The sequence below is a fragment of the Procambarus clarkii genome, chromosome 14 (assembly GCF_040958095.1).
Source record: "Procambarus clarkii isolate CNS0578487 chromosome 14, FALCON_Pclarkii_2.0, whole genome shotgun sequence".
Taxonomy (NCBI): Eukaryota; Metazoa; Arthropoda; class Malacostraca; order Decapoda; family Cambaridae; genus Procambarus; species Procambarus clarkii.
The window spans coordinates 19,518,221-19,539,203 of record NC_091163.1 but is presented as its reverse complement, the minus strand read 5'-3'; positions in this window follow the sequence as shown (position 1 = coordinate 19,539,203).

The window sequence follows — 20,983 nt, the reverse complement described above, 5'->3', positions numbered from 1 at the left end:
AGTCCTCCGGGGTCTCCGTTTGTGGCAGCAGCGAAGTGTAGCAGACAGCTATGCGAGAGCCTGATGTGATCTTAGTGACCAAGTTAAGTCTGCAGTATGTGAGTATTGAATGTAAGACTAACCGGGTGTGAAGCGTTGTAGTAATTATTCAGTATTAGGGACTTAGGCGGAAGTTACGAGTGCAAGTGGTGACCGCTGAGGTCAAGTGGTTTATGGATATTGGAAGTGTATTTACCTAATAGAGTATGTTAATATGTTATTATGTCAGAGTCTATTCTTTGTAATTAAATGACAAAACCCGACGGCCTTTAAATACCTTCCGTATGTTCACTCATTGTGCTCCTGTACTAACCTAGTGGTACGCCTCAAGGGTCTGGTGTGTGTAGAAGTACACGGTGGTAGTAATGGTTGCTGAGGCAAGGAGTTATGTGTTGTGAAATCGCTGTGTTCGGAATGAACCGGGGTTCAGCGTCACGACAAAAGCACGTTGCAAGAAAACAAATGATGGAAAGTTGCTTTGCAAACAAGAAATTTCCCAAAACACGAAAGAGCAAACAATGTGTGTATTTAAAAAAAAGAGAGAGAACACAGATTATTTCCAACTTTTCTGAGGCAACATTAAGTTTTGTTTAAGCTGAACCATAGTGGACCACCCATATATACACCCACAAATTCGAACCACCACACCTGTGCTCTGCTTGAAGGAACTTACTTGCAGTATACATTCACTTTGCAACAACAAAAAGACGCAAAATATATTTTTTCCAAGGCAATTGATATCTATAAATGTCGCGGTTCATACAATTCTGAAGAAGCGTATAAAAGGATCCCGACACATACAGAAAGTTACAGATGGGTTTCCATAGAAAATAACAGGAATAAAGAGATAGTAAAGAGAAAATGGAGTAACGCAAGGTAAGAGTAAGGAGAATTGGAGAGAGAGAGAGAGAGAGAGAGAGAGAGAGAGAGAGAGAGAGAGAGAGAGAGGAGAGAGAGAGAGAGAGAGAGAGAGAGAAAGAGAGAGAGAGAGAGAGAGAGAGAGAGAGAGAGAGAGAGAGAGAGAGAGAGAGAGAGAGAGAGAGAGAGAGAGAGAGAGAGACAGAGACAGACAGACAGAGAGAGAGAGAGAGAGAGAGGAGAGAGAGAGAGAGAGAGAGAGAGAGAGAGAGAGAGAGAGAGAGAGAGAGAGAGAGAGAGAGAGAGAGAGAGAGAGAGAGAGAGAGAGAGAGAGAGACAGAGACAGACAGACAGAGAGAGAGAGAGAGAGAGAGGAGAGAGAGAGAGAGAGAGAGAGAGAGAGAGAGAGAGAGAGAGAGAGAGAGAGAGAGAGAGAGAGAGAGAGAGAGAGAGAGAGAGAGAGAGAGAGAGAGACAGAGACAGACAGACAGAGAGAGAGAGAGAGAGAGAGGAGAGAGAGAGAGAGAGAGAGAGAGAGAGAGAGAGAGAGAGAGAGAGAGAGAGAGAGAGAGAGAGAGAGAGAGAGAGAGAGAGAGAGAGAGAGAGAGAGAGAGAGAGAGACAGAGAAACAGAGAGAGAGAGAGAGGAGTTGAAACTGGATAGAAAGAGAAAAGGTGACACCATTGGCGCAGTAAATTAATCAACTTCCCAGAAGAAGCTGTCAACATGAAGAAATAACACAGCAGTAACACAAGCCACTGATTAAACACAAGAAGAACTATCAGGAAGGCAGTCTTAACAGACAATAATTAGCCAGGGTTTAGTCTTCAAATACTTGCGCCAAGCCAACCCTGACAGTTTTCCAGCAGTCATTTACTACATCCAGCATCCCTTTCCCAACATTCTTTCGCACCATCCTGCCTCCAGTTTATCAGTTTCTGTCAAAATGTCTCTCTGTCACCCATTCTCTACTGTTAAGACCTTGTTCCATCTACCCCACAGACTACTACTCTTCCACGGATTACAGCTTCAACTTAAAGACCAATAGAAGACATGATCAACCACACACCAAGCCAAAGACAAGAAGCTTAGTAGCTGAGAGATTGAGTAGCCACAAGAGAGAGAGAGCGAGCGAGAGAGAGAGAGCGAGAGAGAGAGAGAGCGAGAGAGAGAGAGAGAGAGAGAGCGAGAGAGAGAGAGAGAGAGCGAGAGAGAGAGAGAGAGAGAAAACCAAGAAGAAGAAGAAAAGAACAGGGAATGAAACCAAGGGGAAGAGAACGAAGGTTAATCACTCCAGAAGCGTCGTTACTACCAGACCTGAACCACCACCTTTTGTCTCTCCTGCAACATTGCAAATATTAACACAGCCCTGGAGGTAGTTTGTTATTAATAACTCAGCATAGTTATTTCTTGAGAGAGCTGATATGTTGTTCCTGTGAGTTTGTTGAGGGACGCGGGAGATCGTTCGGAGAAGCGGAAGTTTGTTCAAGAAAGTGTGATCGAATTTGTTCAGGGAAGGTTAAGATTGTTCAGGTAATCAGGAGTTTGTTCAGGTAATCAGAAGTGTTTTCAGGTAATCAGGAGTTTGTTCAGGTAATTCGGAGTTTGTTCAGGTAATCAGGAGTTTGTTATGGTAATTAGGAGTTTGTTCAGATAATCAGGAGTTTGTTCAGGTAATCAGAAGTGTTTTCAGGTAATCAGGAGTTTGTTCAGATAATTAGGAGTTTGTTCAGGTAATTAGAAGTTTGTTCAGGTAATAAGGAGTTTGTTCAGGTAATTATGAGTTTGTTCAGGTAATTATGAGTTTGTTCAGGTAATTAGGAGTTTGTTCAGGTAATTTTGAGTTTGTTATGGTAATAAGGAGTTTGTTCATGTAATTAGGAGTTTGTTCAGGTAATTAGAAGTTTGTTCAGGTAATCAGGAGTTTGTTCAGGTAATCAGGAGTTTGTTCAGGTAATCAGGAGTTTGTTCCGGTAATCAGGAGTTTGTTCAGGTAATCAGGAGTTTGTTCAGGTAATCAGGAGTTTGTTCCGGTAATCAGGAGTTTGTTCAGGTAATCAGGAGTTTGTTCAGGTAATCAGGAGTTTGTTCAGGTAGTAAGGAGTGTGTTCAGATAATTAGGAGTTTGTTCAGGTAATTAGAAGTTTGTTCAGGTAATAAGGAGTTTGTTCAGGTAATTATGAGTTTGTTCAGGTAATTATGAGTTTGTTCAGGTAATTAGGAGTTTGTTCAGGTAATTTTGAGTTTGTTATGGTAATAAGGAGTTTGTTCATGTAATTAGGAGTTTGTTCAGGTAATTAGAAGTTTGTTCAGGTAATCAGGAGTTTGTTCAGGTAATCAGGAGTTTGTTCAGGTAATCAGGAGTTTGTTCCGGTAATCAGGAGTTTGTTCAGGTAATCAGGAGTTTGTTCAGGTAATCAGGAGTTTGTTCCGGTAATCAGGAGTTTGTTCAGGTAATCAGGAGTTTGTTCAGGTAATCAGGAGTTTGTTCAGGTAGTAAGGAGTGTGTTCAGGTAATCAGGAGTTTGTTCAGGTAATCAGGAGTGTGTTCAGGTAATTAGGAGTTTGTTCAGGTAATTAGGAGTTAGTTCAGGTAATAAGGAGTTTGTTCAGATAATTAGGAGTTTATTCAGGTAATCATTTTTATTCAGGTAATCTAAAGTCTGTTCAGGTAATCTAAAGTTTGTTCAGGTAATCAGGAGTTTGTTCAGCGCAAGTTTGTAAAGGAAAGTGGTAGTTTCCTCAGGGACGAACGAGGTTGTTCAGAGAAGTGGTAGTTTGTTAATGGGAAATGTAGTTTGCTCAGGGAAAGTTATTTATTGTTCAGGGATGTTTTTCCGGGCTCATCATCGAGAAGAATACAGAAAATATGCGATCTAATAGACCACTGAAGAGAACTGTAAGTTAAAATATTGCTAACTAGTCCAATATAGTAGTAAAATGTGCGACAAGAACCGTGCGCACCATGTGTCAGGTGGCTCTAATAGAGCCAGCTGGTCCAGGTGGAGCGCAGGTGTCTAGTCGCAAAGGGTTTGGGGGAATTTTCTCGGAAGTTTGGCGCGTGTCGGACGCGTGTGAGCGTCCGGTTTTAGGTTACGCGGTCTGGGATGATCAGGGGTTATGTTGTGTGGGGTAGGAGAGTATGTGGGGCTATGTGGTGTTTGTGGTATAGTATGAAACACGAGGATATGAGTATAATATGTGGATGAGAGTAGTTGAATATGTATGGGTGTTTGCCGTAGAGTTAATCCTGTGTGTAGATAATAGTTTGATTAGAGATGATACTAAGTAAAATCTATGTAGAGGGTGTGAGGGGCCCCAACATAGTTGAATATGTTGATGGGGTGGGGGAGGGGTAAGGAAGGGGGTAGGGTAAGGGGAGGGGTGAGAGAGGGGAGCTTACCCTCGGCGGGAGAGGGTTGGAGGGTCATTGTGGTTTTGCGGTTTTTGACAGCCATTATTTTTTTCGAGGGTTGTGTTGGGAGCTGCACCAGGGCGAATGTGCTCCTCCCCTCCCACCCCACTTCCCATCAGCTCCCCTTCGAGAGGTGAGAGGCCTGTATCTATCACCTATCAATTTCACACACTCACTCCGTAGGTCTGGAGGACTGCTTTTGATGACAGCAATACGGCTCACCATAGTCACTCCTGCCCCAGCTCACTCTGCCACATAGCAGCAGCGAGACATGGGCCATGAGGCAGCCCACATACCCTTAAGAAAGGAGAACTGTACTGGTGTGTAGTCTTTAATGCCTCACACATTAAGGTGTGGTCATATGTCCCACCCGCCCCTCACTCCCTCCCATGTAGCTGCCAGTCGTCAATTCCCCACTTCACATTTCCCCAGCTCGCCATAAACGAGGTAAACACATTATATATATATATATATATATATATATATATATATATATATATATATATATATATATATATATATATATATATATATATATATATATATATGTTTCATTGAATATGACCGCATATTCTGTATTTATTATTTTCTGGTTTAGGGCTTCTATCCCTCTAACTATTTTCTTAGCATCAGGGCTTATTTGAAATAGGAGTTCTCCAAAACTCATTTTCGTACTTTTAAGGTGAAGAAAAGAAGTGATTTACTATAGAGTGTATTACACTTATTTGTATAATTTGCACGACGTTTCGAACCTCCATGGTTCATTCTCAAGTGAACAGATCTTACAATACTAGTTGATTTTATACCCACATTAGGTCAGGTGATAATATAATGAAGGTGAAAAATGGGGGGATACATAAGGGATAAACATAGGGGCTGCAGAAGGCTTATTGGCCCATACGAGGCATCTCCTATCTAAACACAAAGATTAATCCAGTGTAATTGGCCTGTTATGTTGGACATTGTCTTCTGTGTTGGCATCGATATGTTATTGTCTTGTCCTTACTCTCATGGTGGGTAGAGTAAATAGTTCCGTGATTTGGGTGTTCATGGTAGGTCGCTCTATTCTTATGTGAATTGCCTCAAGAATTTGTAATCTTCTTGAATCTTGGGTTTTGTCTATTATGCAAGTATTTTTGTTCAACATTTCTCTTGTTAGAGTAATGTCATGGGCTTGTCTCATGTGATTCCTAGGGGCACCAGATTGAAGATGGCATGTCAAACGCCTCGTCAGCTTGGTCGACGTCATACCTATGTACTTACATTGAAGGTTACATCCTTCGTGGGGGCAAGTGTACATGTATACAACGCTTGACTGCTGTAGAGGGTTCTCCGTCGGCTTCGGGCTGTTTTTGATAAGGAGTTCGGAAGTCTTCTTGGTTTTGTAGAATATTATCAGGTTTATGTTTTGGTTAGGAGTAGTGCTTTTTACTCCTTTTCGGATTATTTCTTTCATTATTCTTTCCTCTTTTATATGTTCACTGTGCATGGTTGATTTGTAATATAATTTTATTGGGGGTGTTGTGGTTTCTGTTCTGGGTTCTGAATTATACCAACGGTCCAAGTGTCTTCTTATAGCAGCGTTTATTTCCGCGTTGCTATATCCGTTGTTCACCAATACCTGAGTTACTCTTTCAAACTCTCTACTCACGTTGCTCCATTCAGAGCAGTGGGTAAGCGCTCGACGAATATAAGCATTGAGAACACTGGCTTTGTATCTTTGGGGGCACTCACTTCTACCGTTCAGGCATAATCCTATGTTGGTGGGCTTGGTATATACGTTGGTGCTTAAAGAGGTTCCTGTTTTTGTTATTAGTACATCCAAGAATGGCAGACTGTTATTTTCACTATTTTCATGTGTAAATCGGAGTACTGACTCTCTCTCTAGGTGTCTTTTTAGGTCAATTAGTTCATCTGAGTCTTTTACTATTACGAATATGTCATCTACATAACGGCAGTATACAGTTGGTTTTTGTCTGCTACTGAAGACCCTATCTTCGATGGTTCCCATATAAAAATTAGCAAATAAAACTCCTAAGGGGGAGCCCATTGCTACTCCGTCTATTTGTAAATACATGTCTCCTTATGGACTGATGAAAGGGGCTTCCTTTGTACATGCTTCGAGAAGACTTTTCAAGTGTGGCTCGGGTATGTCTAATTTGGGGGTGCTCTCGTCTCTGTATACTCTGTCCAGTATCATTCCTATGGTTGTGTCGACTGGGACGTTGGTAAAAAGGGATTCAACGTCCAGGGAAGCGATGATTCCATCGGGCTGGGTAGATTTGATCAATTCTAGGAAATCTGCTGATGATTGTAGACTAAACTTACTTGGAGTGTATGGAGTTAGGAGTTCATTGAGTTTCTTTGCCAGGTGATAAGTTGGGGTTGGTATTTGGCTGATTATAGGGCGTAGTGGGTTACCTGGTTTATGCGTCTTAACATTGCCGTAGGCATATCCTAAGCCATAGTCGCCTTGAAGTTTATTGAAATGCACACTACCTTTCTTTGCGTTGATTGCTGTAATTGTTTTGTTTACTTTCCGCTTAAGGTCTTCTACGGGGTTCCTCGTGATTCGTTGAAATTTGGAGTCGTCACTTAGGATGTCGCTAATTTTGTTCATGTATTCATGGGTAGGAATCAATACATATGCTGCTGTTTTGTCGGCTTTTCTTATTGTTACGTCTTTCAGATTTTTTAGTTGTTTCGCTGCTTCTTTGAGTCGTGGGGTTAAGATTGTAGATGAATATGTTCCTCGTTTTTTCCCTGCTTCTGCAAGTAGTTCAGCTTGAAGTGTGTCAGTGGTGATGACTTTTTTGTTGTCTTCTAGTTTATGGATATCGTCCAGAAGCATTTCGATTTCCAGGCGTTTTTGATGCATCTTTGGTTTAGATAAGAATTGACAATTTAGACCAAGATTTAAGAGGTCTCGTTGGTCCTGGGTAAGATCATAAGAAGTCAGGTTAAAGTAGCCATCTTTAGGACGAGGGATTTTTAGCTGTCCACCGTTTAGGGATGTTAACTTACGGAGTGTCTTTGTTTCTACAAGAGTTTTATGTTGTTGTTTCAGGTTAAATAGTTCACTGTTGATGGAGGGGGAGGATATATAGGCCGATACCTGACCAACCCATCCCTAGGGTTGGTCAGGTGTAATTAACCAAAAACAGGTATAACTTAGCTTAGAATGGTCAAAGAGGATTAAGCGGTCAGAGAATAAGGATGAAAGAATAAAGAAAAGCCTCATGAACACACAATATATGAATATACAATTATAATGAGACATTGTAAGCCTCTCTATCAGAGTCCTATTATCCTCCCCCTTCTCCCTTCTCCTTAGTCAGTCTGGTGTTGACAAAGGCTTTAACAAGCCGAAACGTTCACCTCATTTCATATTTCTCTGTGGATTTTCCGCATAACATGATCAGTGTTTTGTGATCAATTGCATATATATATATATATATATATATATATATATATATATATATATATATATATATATATATATATTCATAATTTGCTAGGACTGTGAGTAACAAACCTCTTCATAGCTTTGAGTGTGTGTCATTGTTCATTCTCAAAGATGAGCCATGATCTCAACATACAATTTTCACGGGAGCGGTGTGTACAAATGAGGGTGTGAATTTAGCCGGACTGTTTTTGTAAACAGGGTGGGAGAGTGGGGCACCCCTCTCCCTCCCCTCCCTTACCTTCTAGAGTGGTGAGGACCAGGACCACATACCGACACATAGAGCTGAGAAGTGTCACCACACAGCACATCACTTAGTAAACTCAGTCAAAGTCAGTAGGTTAGCGTTTACTGAAAGAGGGAAACATTTTTTTTTTTTGGCGGGAAGCGAGCCTTCGGAGGCGGCTAGCCTCTGTAAAGGTTGACACATGACTGAGGCTAAATGAGGTGACACCGCACACCTTAGCCGACCGCTCCCTCCCCTCACACTTGACATTCACAAGTTATCATCTTACACACTTTTCTCGCAATACAGAATAATAAATAAATAAATAGTTAGGAGAAGTAAACCCTTTGTATCGCAACGTGACCAACCCCTTATAACCTTGTAACGTAACACGACCAACATGATGACATCGTTCTCTGCCCAAATATCGTTAATGTAACGTGACCAACATGGTATCGTCGTTCTTTGCCCAAATATCATTTTAAGGGTAACGAGTCAGATCATTTAATAGTTAGGGGTAAAGTAACATCAACTCCTTTCTCCTGCTGCCGCTGTTTACGTATCTTTTTTTTTCATTACACTTAGACTAACAGCTCATCAGAGGATTGAAGACTAATGTCAATTTTCGAGCCCCCATCACTCTCACCCTTATAACCTTGTAACATAACACGACCAACATGATGACATCGTTCTCTGCCCAAATATCATTATTGTAACGTGACCAACATGGTAACATCGTTCTTTGCACAAATATAATTTTAAGAGTAACGAGCAACTTTCGGTCAGATGTCTGAATATTAAAATGTGAACCGTGTTTAGCCCTTACATTCTAAACACAATAAAATATTAGCAGAAGCTTGTTTAGTTCTTGTATCACGTAATGTAACGTAACGTTTATTCAACAACTGGTAGACATAACATAATGTAGCTTCATATTCACTGTAGTAAAACAAACAAACAAACAAACATACATACACATCGCGGTCAGTCCTCGCTATACCTCAAACGCGCTGTTCATTCGCTCTCCCTTAGGTGAGCAATGTTCCCCACATACAAATTCCAAGCAAAGTAAACATATAAGAGACTAATGTGGAAAAACATAGTCTTGTTAATATTATTAAATTCTCTTGTTCATTATCCCCGAGTTCAAGGCTGTCTCTAAGAAAAACTAAGACATTATCCAAATGTAAACAGCCATCGATGAGAATAAGACCGGATGAGTCGATAGTGAAATAGCTCTGGGTTATGTCTATTTTCAGTTCTTGTAACACAGTCAATGTAGCGTAATGGGGGATAACAGACTTTCTACTGCCTAAATAAATAGCATTTGAAAATGTATGCGTGTCTACTCAATCTCCGTACCCCTCTTCATCCAACACCAAATATTGCTGTGCAGACCTTGTAACACACATCAGCATTAGCGCTCATTTCTTGTAACACACAGTCAATGCAGCGTAATGCGGAAAAATAAACTTTCTACTGCCTAAATAAATAACATTTGAAAATGTATGCAAGTCTAGACAATCTCCTATAGCCCTTACATTCTAAACACAAGTAAAATATTAGCACACGCTTGTATCGCATTACATCATCATTACGTAACGTGGAAAACTTCTTTCTGTCTGATGATCAAATAGCTTTTTTTTAATAAATGACACCAGGCGAGAAGGTCTGTTTTATGTAACAATGCATGGGGGCTGTATAGGTGACAGAGCTGGACGGTTGGTCCATTAGCCTTAATCTTTTTTTTCAATGTCTTCAGAGAGGTCTGGTAGATGTTCACCCCAACAGGCCTCTCCCCCCACTGTGGATTCGTTAAGGAGGAGCGTTGTTCTTTCTTCCGCCAGCCGGTCCTCACCTGCCCACCATCAATCACTTCTCATTTGACCGGGATCGTTTCCCTCCCCTCACACACAAATGCGCTGTTAGTTCACTGCGAGTTTTCATTCACTACACACACACACACCATACAGCTCCGCAAAATGGAAAGACGAACCTTAACAGGCTGCATGAAATGCGGTGTGTTTTATATACCGTCACCAAACCACCTATGTCGTCGTCAGTGCACAAGCTGTGAAAAACCGCCCCTAGGCCATTGCGACATCAAATGCAAGCGATGTCAGCAGATTTTCTGCACTAACCGTGAGTGTTATTCTTATTTAATATTCCACAGTTCATTTTATACCATCCACAGGTGAAATATCGTGTGTGTAAACTATTATCTCTCTCTTATAGTGTGAGAATAATTACTCATTCGGGTTATTACATTCCACACAGTTAAATATGTTCTTTTTCAATTTCAGTTTACAAAACAGTGAAGTGTCCTTAGTGCTCACCTGCCCCGCGAGGAGGACATCGTCGGAATGAAACTTCACATAAACGTAGGGATCATTTATAAATATACTTCTCTTACCTGTATTACATCCACTTGGAAGCAAACACACATGCGTAATAAACATATTTTCCCCATTCACCCGTGCTGAATATCATTTTGTTCCATTTCAGGTTATAATCCTTACCTCAATCGACAGAGTGAACAGATAGACGTCATCGAGTCTGTATCCCATCCGTCCCATACCCAGCTAAGGAGAGCAGATGTCACTCGAGAGCATCCCCCGCCCCTTCAACAAGGGCGGCAGCGCCAGCAGATGGAGGGCTACGAGACAATATCACGCCCAGTTAACACAACGTTAAGGATTCATAGCCTCACATCTGCTTAACCCCCTCTCCAGGACATAAGTAAGTTATTACTGTCTTATATAAGTCTATTTCCTAAACATATTAATTCCCACTAGTCTGTTCCCTCACCTCAAAATATAAATATATATATATATATATATATATATATATATATATATATATATATATATATATATATATATATATATATATATATATATATATATACATATATATATATATATATATATATATATATATATATATATATATATATATATATATATACATATATATATACATATATATATATATATATATATATATATATATATATATATATATATATATATATATATATATATATATATATATATATATATGCGAACAAGCCTGAATGGTCCCCAGGACTATATACAACTGAAAACTCACACCCCAGAAGTGACTCGATCCCATACTGCCAGGAGCAATGCAACTGGTATGTACAGGGACGCCTTAATCCGCTTGACCATCACGACCGGACAATAAGGAAGTGATAGCCGAAGCTATTTGAACCACTTCCCCGCCGGCACTCGGATGGTAATCTTGGGTATAGCATTTTATCAAATCACCTCATTCTTTGGGGCACACGTGAGGAACACAAATGCAAACAAGCCTGAATGGTCCCCAGGACTATATACAACTGAAAACTCACACCCCAGAAGTGACTCGATCCCATACTGCCAGGAGCAACGCAACTGGTATGTACAGGGACGCCTTAATCCGCTTGACCATCACGACCGGACAATAAGGAAGTGATAGCCGAAGCTATTTGAACCACTTCCCCGCCGGCACTCGGATGGTAATCTTGGGCATAGCATTTTTTCAAATCACCTCATTCTTTGGGGCACACGTGAGGAACATAAATGCAAACAAGCCTGAATGGTCCCCAGGACTATATACAACTGAAAACTCACACCCCAGAAGTGACTCGAACCAATACTGCCAGGAGCAACGCAACTGGTATGTACAGGGACGCCTTAATACGCTTGACCATCACGACCGGACAATAAGGAAGTGATAGCCGAAGCTATTTGAACCACTTCCCCGCCGGCACTCGGATGGTAATCTTGGGCATAGCATTTTATCAAATCACCTCATTCTTTGGGGCACACGTGAGGAACACAAATGCAAACAAGCCTGAATGGTCCCCAGGACTATATACAACTGTAAACTCACACCCCAGAAGTGACTCGAACCCATACTGCCAGGAGCAACGCAACTGGTATGTACAGGGACGCCTTAATCCGCTTGACCATCACGACCGGACAATAAGGAAGTGATAGCTGAAGCTATTTGAACCACTTCCCCGCCGGCACTCGGATGGTAATCTTGGGCATAGCATTTTATCAAATCACCTCATTCTTTGGGGCACACGTGAGGAACACAAATGCAAACAAGCCTGAATGGTCCCCAGGACTATATACAACTGTAAACTCACACCCCAGAAGTGACTCGAACCCATACTGCCAGGAGCAACGCAACTGGTATGTACATGGACGCCTTAATCCGCTTGACCATCACGACCGGACAATAAGGAAGTGATAGCCAAAGCTATTTGAACCACTTCCCCGCCGGCACTCGGATGGTAATCTTGGGCATAGCATTTTATCAAATCACCTCATTCTTTGGGCACACGTGAGGAACACAAATGCAAACAAGCCTGAATGGTCCCCAGGACTATATACAACTGAAAACTCACACCCCAGAAGTGACTCGAACCCATACTGCCAGGAGCAACGCAACTGGTATGTACAGGGACGCCTTAATCCGCTTGACCATCACGACCGGACATTAAGGAAGTGATAGCCGAAGCTATTTGAACCACTTCCCCGCCGGCACTCGGATGGTAATCTTGGGCATAGCATTTTATCAAATCACCTCATTCTTTGGGGCACACGTGAGGAACACAAATGCAAACAAGCCTGAATGGTCCCCAGGACTATATACAACTGAAAACTCACAACCCAGAAATGACTCGAACCCATACTGCCAGGAGCAACGCAACTGGTATGTACAGGGACGCCTTAATCCGCTTGACCATCACGACCGGACAATACAGAAGTGATAGCCGAAGCTATTTGAACCACTTCCCCCCCGGCACTAGGATGGTAATCTTGGGCATTGCATTTTATCAAATCACCTCATTCTTTGGGGCACACATGAGGAACACAAATGCAAACAAGCCTGAATGGTCCCCAGGACTATATACAACTGAAAACTCACACCCCAGAAGTGACTCGAACCCATACTGCCAGGAGCAACGCAACTGGTATGTTCAGGGACGCCTTAATCCGCTTGACCATCACGACCGGACAATATGGAAGTGATAGCCGAAGCTATTTGAACCACTTCCTCGCCGGCACTCGGATGGTAATCTTGGGCATAGCATTTTATCAAATCACCTCATTCTTTGGGGCACACGTGAGGAACACAAATGCAAACAAGCCTGAATGGTCCCCAGGACTATATACAACTGAAAACTCACACCCCAGAAGTGACTTGAACCCATACTGCCAGGAGCAACGCAACTGGTATGTACAGGGACGCCTTAATCCGCTTGACCATCACGACCGGACAATATGGAAGTGATAGCCGAAGCTATTTGAACCACTTCCCCGCCGGCACTAGGATGGTAATCTTGGGCATTGCATTTTATCAAATCACCTCATTCTTTGGGACACACGTGAGGAACACAAATGCAAACAAGCCTGAATGGTCCCCAGGACTATATACAACTGAAAACTCACACCCCAGAAGTGACTCGAACCCATACTGCCAGGAGCAACGCAACTGGTATGTTCAGGGACGCCTTAATCCGCTTGACCATCACGACCGGACAATATGGAAGTGATAGCCGAAGCTATTTGAACCACTTCCTCGCCGGCACTCGGATGGTAATCTTGGGCATAGCATTTTATCAAATCACCTCATTCTTTGGGGCACACGTGAGGAACACAAATGCAAACAAGCCTGAATGGTCCCCAGGACTATATACAACTGAAAACTCACACCCCAGAAGTGACTCGAACCCATACTGCCAGAAGCAACGCAACTGGTATGTACAGGGACGCCTTAATCCGCTTGACCATCACGACCGGACAATAAGGAAGTGATAGCCGAAGCTATTTGAACCACTTCCCCGCCGGCACTCGGATGGTAATCTTGGGTATAGCATTTTATCAAATCACCTCATTCTATGGGGCACACGTGAGGAACACAAATGCAAACAAGCCTGAATGGTCCCCAGGACTATATACAACTGAAAACTCACACCCCAGAAGTGACTCGATCCCATACTGCCAGGAGCAATGCAACTGGTATGTACAGGGACGCCTTAATCCGCTTGACCATCACGACCGGACAGTTATGCCTCATGTGTAGTGGAAGCGTGTTGAACAGTCTGGGTGGGAAGAGTTAATCCAAATAAAGGCAAATAATGTTCAGTTTTTCTTTCATTTTTCTTTATTCTTGTGTTCTTATGGGCATAAAATAAAGGAAACTATTGAACGAATGCGTGTGTGGTGAATGGTGGAATGTCCTGGGGACCATTCAGGCTTGTTTGCATTTGTGTTCCTCACATGTGCCCCAAAGAATGAGGTGATTTGATAAAATGCTATGCCCAAGATTACCATCCAAGTGCCGGCAGGGAAGTAGTTCAAATAGCTTCGGCTATCACTTCCTTATTGTCCGGTCGTGATGGTCAAGCGGATTAAGGCGTCCCTGTACATACCAGTTGCGTTGCTCCTGGCAGTATGGGTTCGAGTCACTTCTGGGGTGTGAGTTTTCAGTTGTATATAGTCCTGGGGACCATTCAGGCTTGTTTGCATTTGAGTTCCTCACGTGTGCCCCAAAGAATGAGGTGATTTTGATTAAATGCTATGCCCAAGATTACCATCCGAGTGCCGGCGAGAAAGTGGTTCAAATAGCTTCGGCTATCACTTCCTTATTGTCCGGTCGTGATGGTCAAGCGGATTAAGGCGTCCCTGTACATACCAGTTGCGTTGCTCCTGGCAGTATGGGTTCGAGTCACTTCTGGGGTGTGAGTTTTCAGTTGTATATAGTCCTGGGGACCATTCAGGCTTGTTTGCATTTGTGTTCCTCACGTGTGCCCCAAAGAATGAGGTGATTTGATAAAATGCTATGCCCAAGATTACCATCCGAGTGCCGACGGGGAAGTGGTTCAAATAGCTTCGGCAATCACTTCCTTATTGTCCGGTCATGATTGTCAAGCGGATTAAGACGTCCCTGTACATACCAGTTGCATTGCTCCTGGCAGTATGGGTTCGAGTCAATTCTGGGGTGTGAGTTTTCAGTTGTATATAGTCCTGGGGACCATTCAGGCTTGTTTGCATTTGTGTTCCTCACGTGTGGCCCAAATAATGAGGTGATTTGATAAAATGCTATGCCCAAGATTACCATCCGAGTGCCGGCGGGGAAGTGGTTCAAATAGCTTCAGCTATCACTTCCTTATTGTCCGGTCGTGATGGTCAAGCGGATTAAGGCGTCCCTGTACATACCAGTTGCGTTGCTCCTGGCAGTATGGGTTCGAGTCACTTCTGGGGTGTGAGTTTACAGTTGTATATAGTCCTGGGGAGCATTCAGGCTTGTTTGCATTTGTGTTCCTCACGTGTGCCCCAAAGAATGAGGTGATTTGATAAAATGCTATGCCCAAGATTACCATCCGAGTGCCGGCGGGGAAGTGGTTCAAATAGCTTCGGCTATCACTTCCTTATTGTCCGGTCGTGATGGTCAAGCGTATTAAGGCGTCCCTGTACATACCAGTTGCGTTGCTCCTGGCAGTATTGGTTTGAGTCACTTCTGGGGTGTGAGTTTTCAGTTGTATATAGTCCTGGGGACCATTCAGGCTTGTTTGCATTTGTGTTCCTCACGTGTGCCCCAAAGAATGAGGTGATTTGATAAAATGCTATGCCCAAGATTACCATCCGAGTGCCGGCGGGGAAGTGGTTCAAATAGCTTCGGCTATCACTTCCTTATTGTCCGGTCGTGATGGTCAAGCGGATTAAGGCGTCCCTGTACATACCAGTTGCGTTGCTCCTGGCAGTATGGGATCGAGTCACTTCTGGGGTGTGAGTTTTCAGTTGTATATAGTCCTGGGGACCATTCAGGCTTGTTTGCATTTGTGTTCCTCACGTGTGCCCCAAAGAATGAGGTGATTTGATAAAATGCTATACCCAAGATTACCATCCGAGTGCCGGCGGGGAAGTGGTTCAAATAGCTTCGGCTATCACTTCCTTATTGTCCGGTCGTGATGGTCAAGCGGATTAAGGCGTCCCTGTACATACCAGTTGCATTGCTCCTGGCAGTATGGGATCGAGTCACTTCTGGGCTGTGAGTTTTCAGTTGTATATAGTCCTGGGGACCATTCAGGCTTGTTTGCATTTGTGTTCCTCACGTGTGCCCCAAAGAATGAGGTGATTTGATAAAATGCTATACCCAAGATTACCATCCGAGTGCCGGCGGGGAAGTGGTTCAAATAGCTTCGGCTATCACTTCCTTATTGTCCGGTCGTGATGGTCAAGCGGATTAAGGCGTCCCTGTACAAACCAGTTGCGTTGCTCCTGGCAGTATGGGTTCGAGTCACTTCTGGGGTGTGAGTTTTCAGTTGTATATAGTCCTGGGGACCATTCAGGCTTGTTTGCATTTGTGTTCCTCACGTGTGCCCCAAAGAATGAGGTGATTTGATAAAATGCTATGCCCAAGATTACCATCCGAGTGCCGGCGAGGAAGTGGTTCAAATAGCTTCGGCTATCACTTCCATATTGTCCGGTCGTGATGGTCAAGCGGATTAAGGCGTCCCTGAACATACCAGTTGCGTTGCTCCTGGCAGTATGGGTTCGAGTCACTTCTGGGGTGTGAGTTTTCAGTTGTATATAGTCCTGGGGACCATTCAGGCTTGTTTGCATTTGTGTTCCTCACGTGTGCCCCAAAGAATGAGGTGATTTGATAAAATGCAATGCCCAAGATTACCATCCTAGTGCCGACGGGGAAGTGGTTCAAATAGCTTCGGCTATCACTTCCATATTGTCCGGTCGTGATGGTCAAGCGGATTAAGGCGTCCCTGTACATACCAGTTGCGTTGCTCCTGGCAGTATGGGTTCAAGTCACTTCTGGGGTGTGAGTTTTCAGTTGTATATAGTCCTGGGGACCATTCAGGCTTGTTTGCATTTGTGTTCCTCACGTGTGCCCCAAAGAATGAGGTGATTTGATAAAATGCTATACCCAAGATTACCATCCGAGTGCCGGCGGGGAAGTGGTTCAAATAGCTTCGGCTATCACTTCCTTATTGTCCGGTCGTGATGGTCAAGCGGATTAAGGCGTCCCTGTACATACCAGTTGCATTGCTCCTGGCAGTATGGGATCGAGTCACTTCTGGGGTGTGAGTTTTCAGTTGTATATAGTCCTGGGGACCATTCAGGCTTGTTTGCATTTGTGTTCCTCACGTGTGCCCCAAAGAAAGAGGTGATTTGATAAAATGCTATACCCAAGATTACCATCCGAGTGCCGGCGGGGAAGTGGTTCAAATAGCTTCGGCTATCACTTCCTTATTGTCCGGTCGTGATGGTCAAGCGGATTAAGGCGTCCCTGTACAAACCAGTTGCGTTGCTCCTGGCAGTATGGGTTCGAGTCACTTCTGGGGTGTGAGTTTTCAGTTGTATATAGTCCTGGGGACCATTCAGGCTTGTTTGCATTTGTGTTCCTCACGTGTGCCCCAAAGAATGAGGTGATTTGATAAAATGCTATGCCCAAGATTACCATCCGAGTGCCGGCGAGGAAGTGGTTCAAATAGCTTCGGCTATCACTTCCATATTGTCCGGTCGTGATGGTCAAGCGGATTAAGGCGTCCCTGAACATACCAGTTGCGTTGCTCCTGGCAGTATGGGTTTGAGTCACTTCTGGGGTGTGAGTTTTCAGTTGTATATAGTCCTGGGGACCATTCAGGCTTGTTTGCATTTGTGTTCCTCACGTGTGCCCCAAAGAATGAGGTGATTTGATAAAATGCAATGCCCAAGATTACCATCCTAGTGCCGGCGGGGAAGTGGTTCAAATAGCTTCGGCTATCACTTCCATATTGTCCGGTCGTGATGGTCAAGCGGATTAAGGCGTCCCTGTACATACCAGTTGCGTTGCTCCTGGCAGTATGGGTTCAAGTCACTTCTGGGGTGTGAGTTTTCAGTTGTATATAGTCCTGGGGACCATTCAGGCTTGTTTGCATTTGTGTTCCTCACGTGTGCCCCAAAGAATGAGGTGATTTGATAAAATGCTATGCCCAAGATTACCATCCGAGTGCCGGCGAGGAAGTGGTTCAAATAGCTTCGGCTATCACTTCCATATTGTCCGGTCGTGATGGTCAAGCGGATTAAGGCGTCCCTGAACATACCAGTTGCGTTGCTCCTGGCAGTATGGGTTCGAGTCACTTCTGGGGTGTGAGTTTTCAGTTGTATATAGTCCTGGGGACCATTCAGGCTTGTTTGCATTTGTGTTCCTCACGTGTGCCCCAAAGAATGAGGTGATTTGATAAAATGCAATGCCCAAGATTACCATCCTAGTGCCGGGGGGGAAGTGGTTCAAATAGCTTCGGCTATCACTTCTGTATTGTCCGGTCGTGATGGTCAAGCGGATTAAGGCGTCCCTGTACATACCAGTTGCGTTGCTCCTGGCAGTATGGGTTCGAGTCACTTCTGGGTTGTGAGTTTTCAGTTGTATATAGTCCTGGGGACCATTCAGGCTTGTTTGCATTTGTGTTCCTCACGTGTGCCCCAAAGAATGAGGTGATTTGATAAAATGCTATGCCCAAGATTACCATCCGAGTGCCGGCGGGGAAGTGGTTCAAATAGCTTCGGCTATCACTTCCTTAATGTCCGGTCGTGATGGTCAAGCGGATTAAGGCGTCCCTGTACATACCAGTTGCGTTGCTCCTGGCAGTATGGGTTCGAGTCACTTCTGGGGTGTGAGTTTTCAGTTGTATATAGTCCTGGGGACCATTCAGGCTTGTTTGCATTTGTGTTCCTCACATGTGCCCCAAAGAATGAGGTGATTTGATAAAATGCTATGCCCAAGATTACCATCCGAGTGCCGGCGGGGAAGTGGTTCAAATAGCTTCGGCTATCACTTCCTTATTGTCCGGTCGTGATGGTCAAGCGGATTAAGGCGTCCCTGTACATACCAGTTGCGTTGCTCCTGGCAGTATGGGTTCGAGTCACTTCTGGGGTGTGAGTTTTCAGTTGTATATAGTCCTGGGGACCATTCAGGCTTGTTTGCATTTGAGTTCCTCACGTGTGCCCCAAAGAATGAGGTGATTTTGATTAAATGCTATGCCCAAGATTACCATCCGAGTGCCGGCGAGAAAGTGGTTCAAATAGCTTCGGCTATCACTTCCTTATTGTCCGGTCGTGATGGTCAAGCGGATTAAGGCGTCCCTGTACATACCAGTTGCGTTGCTCCTGGCAGTATGGGTTCGAGTCACTTCTGGGGTGTGAGTTTTCAGTTGTATATAGTCCTGGGGACCATTCAGGCTTGTTTGCATTTGTGTTCCTCACGTGTGCCCCAAAGAATGAGGTGATTTGATAAAATGCTATGCCCAAGATTACCATCCGAGTGCCGACGGGGAAGTGGTTCAAATAGCTTCGGCTATCACTTCCTTATTGTCCGGTCATGATTGTCAAGCGGATTAAGACGTCCCTGTACATACCAGTTGCATTGCTCCTGGCAGTATGGGTTCGAGTCACTTCTGGGGTGTGAGTTTTCAGTTGTATATAGTCCTGGGGACCATTCAGGCTTGTTTGCATTTGTGTTCCTCACGTGTGGCCCAAATAATGAGGTGATTTGATAAAATGCTATGCCCAAGATTACCATCCGAGTGCCGGCGGGGAAGTGGTTCAAATAGCTTCAGCTATCACTTCCTTATTGTCCGGTCGTGATGGTCAAGCGGATTAAGGCGTCCCTGTACATACCAGTTGCGTTGCTCCTGGCAGTATGGGTTCGAGTCACTTCTGGGGTGTGAGTTTACAGTTGTATATAGTCCTGGGGAGCATTCAGGCTTGTTTGCATTTGTGTTCCTCACGTGTGCCCCAAAGAATGAGGTGATTTGATAAAATGCTATGCCCAAGATTACCATCCGAGTGCCGGCGGGGAAGTGGTTCAAATAGCTTCGGCTATCACTTCCTTATTGTCCGGTCGTGATGGTCAAGCGTATTAAGGCGTCCCTGTACATACCAGTTGCGTTGCTCCTGGCAGTATTGGTTTGAGTCACTTCTGGGGTGTGAGTTTTCAGTTGTATATAGTCCTGGGGACCATTCAGGCTTGTTTGCATTTGTGTTCCTCACGTGTGCCCCAAAGAATGAGGTGATTTGATAAAATGCTATGCCCAAGATTACCATCCGAGTGCCGGCGGGGAAGTGGTTCAAATAGCTTCGGCTATCACTTCCTTATTGTCCGGTCGTGATGGTCAAGCGGATTAAGGCGTCCCTGTACATACCAGTTGCGTTGCTCCTGGCAGTATGGGATCGAGTCACTTCTGGGGTGTGAGTTTTCAGTTGTATATAGTCCTGGGGACCATTCAGGCTTGTTTGCATTTGTGTTCCTCACGTGTGCCCCAAAGAATGAGGTGATTTGATAAAATGCTATACCCAAGATTACCATCCGAGTGCCGGCGGGGAAGTGGTTCAAATAGCTTCGGCTATCACTTCCTTATTGTCCGGTCGTGATGGTCAAGCGGATTAAGGCGTCCCTGTACATACCAGTTGCATTGCTCCTGGCAGTATGGGATCGAGTCACTTCTGGGCTGTGAGTTTTCAGTTGTATATAGTCCTGGGGACCATTCAGGCTTGTTTGCATTTGTGTTCCTCACGTGTGCCCCAAAGAATGAGGTGATTTGATAAAATGCTATACCCAAGATTACCATCCGAGTGCCGGCGGGGAAGTGGTTCAAATAGCTTCGGCTATCACTTCCTTATTGTCCGGTCGTGATGGTCAAGCGGATTAAGGCGTCCCTGTACAAACCAGTTGCGTTGCTCCTGGCAGTATGGGTTCGAGTCACTTCTGGGGTGTGAGTTTTCAGTTGTATATAGTCCTGGGGACCATTCAGGCTTGTTTGCATTTGTGTTCCTCACGTGTGCCCCAAAGAATGAGGTGATTTGATAAAATGCTATGCCCAAGATTACCATCCGAGTGCCGGCGAGGAAGTGGTTCAAATAGCTTCGGCTATCACTTCCATATTGTCCGGTCGTGATGGTCAAGCGGA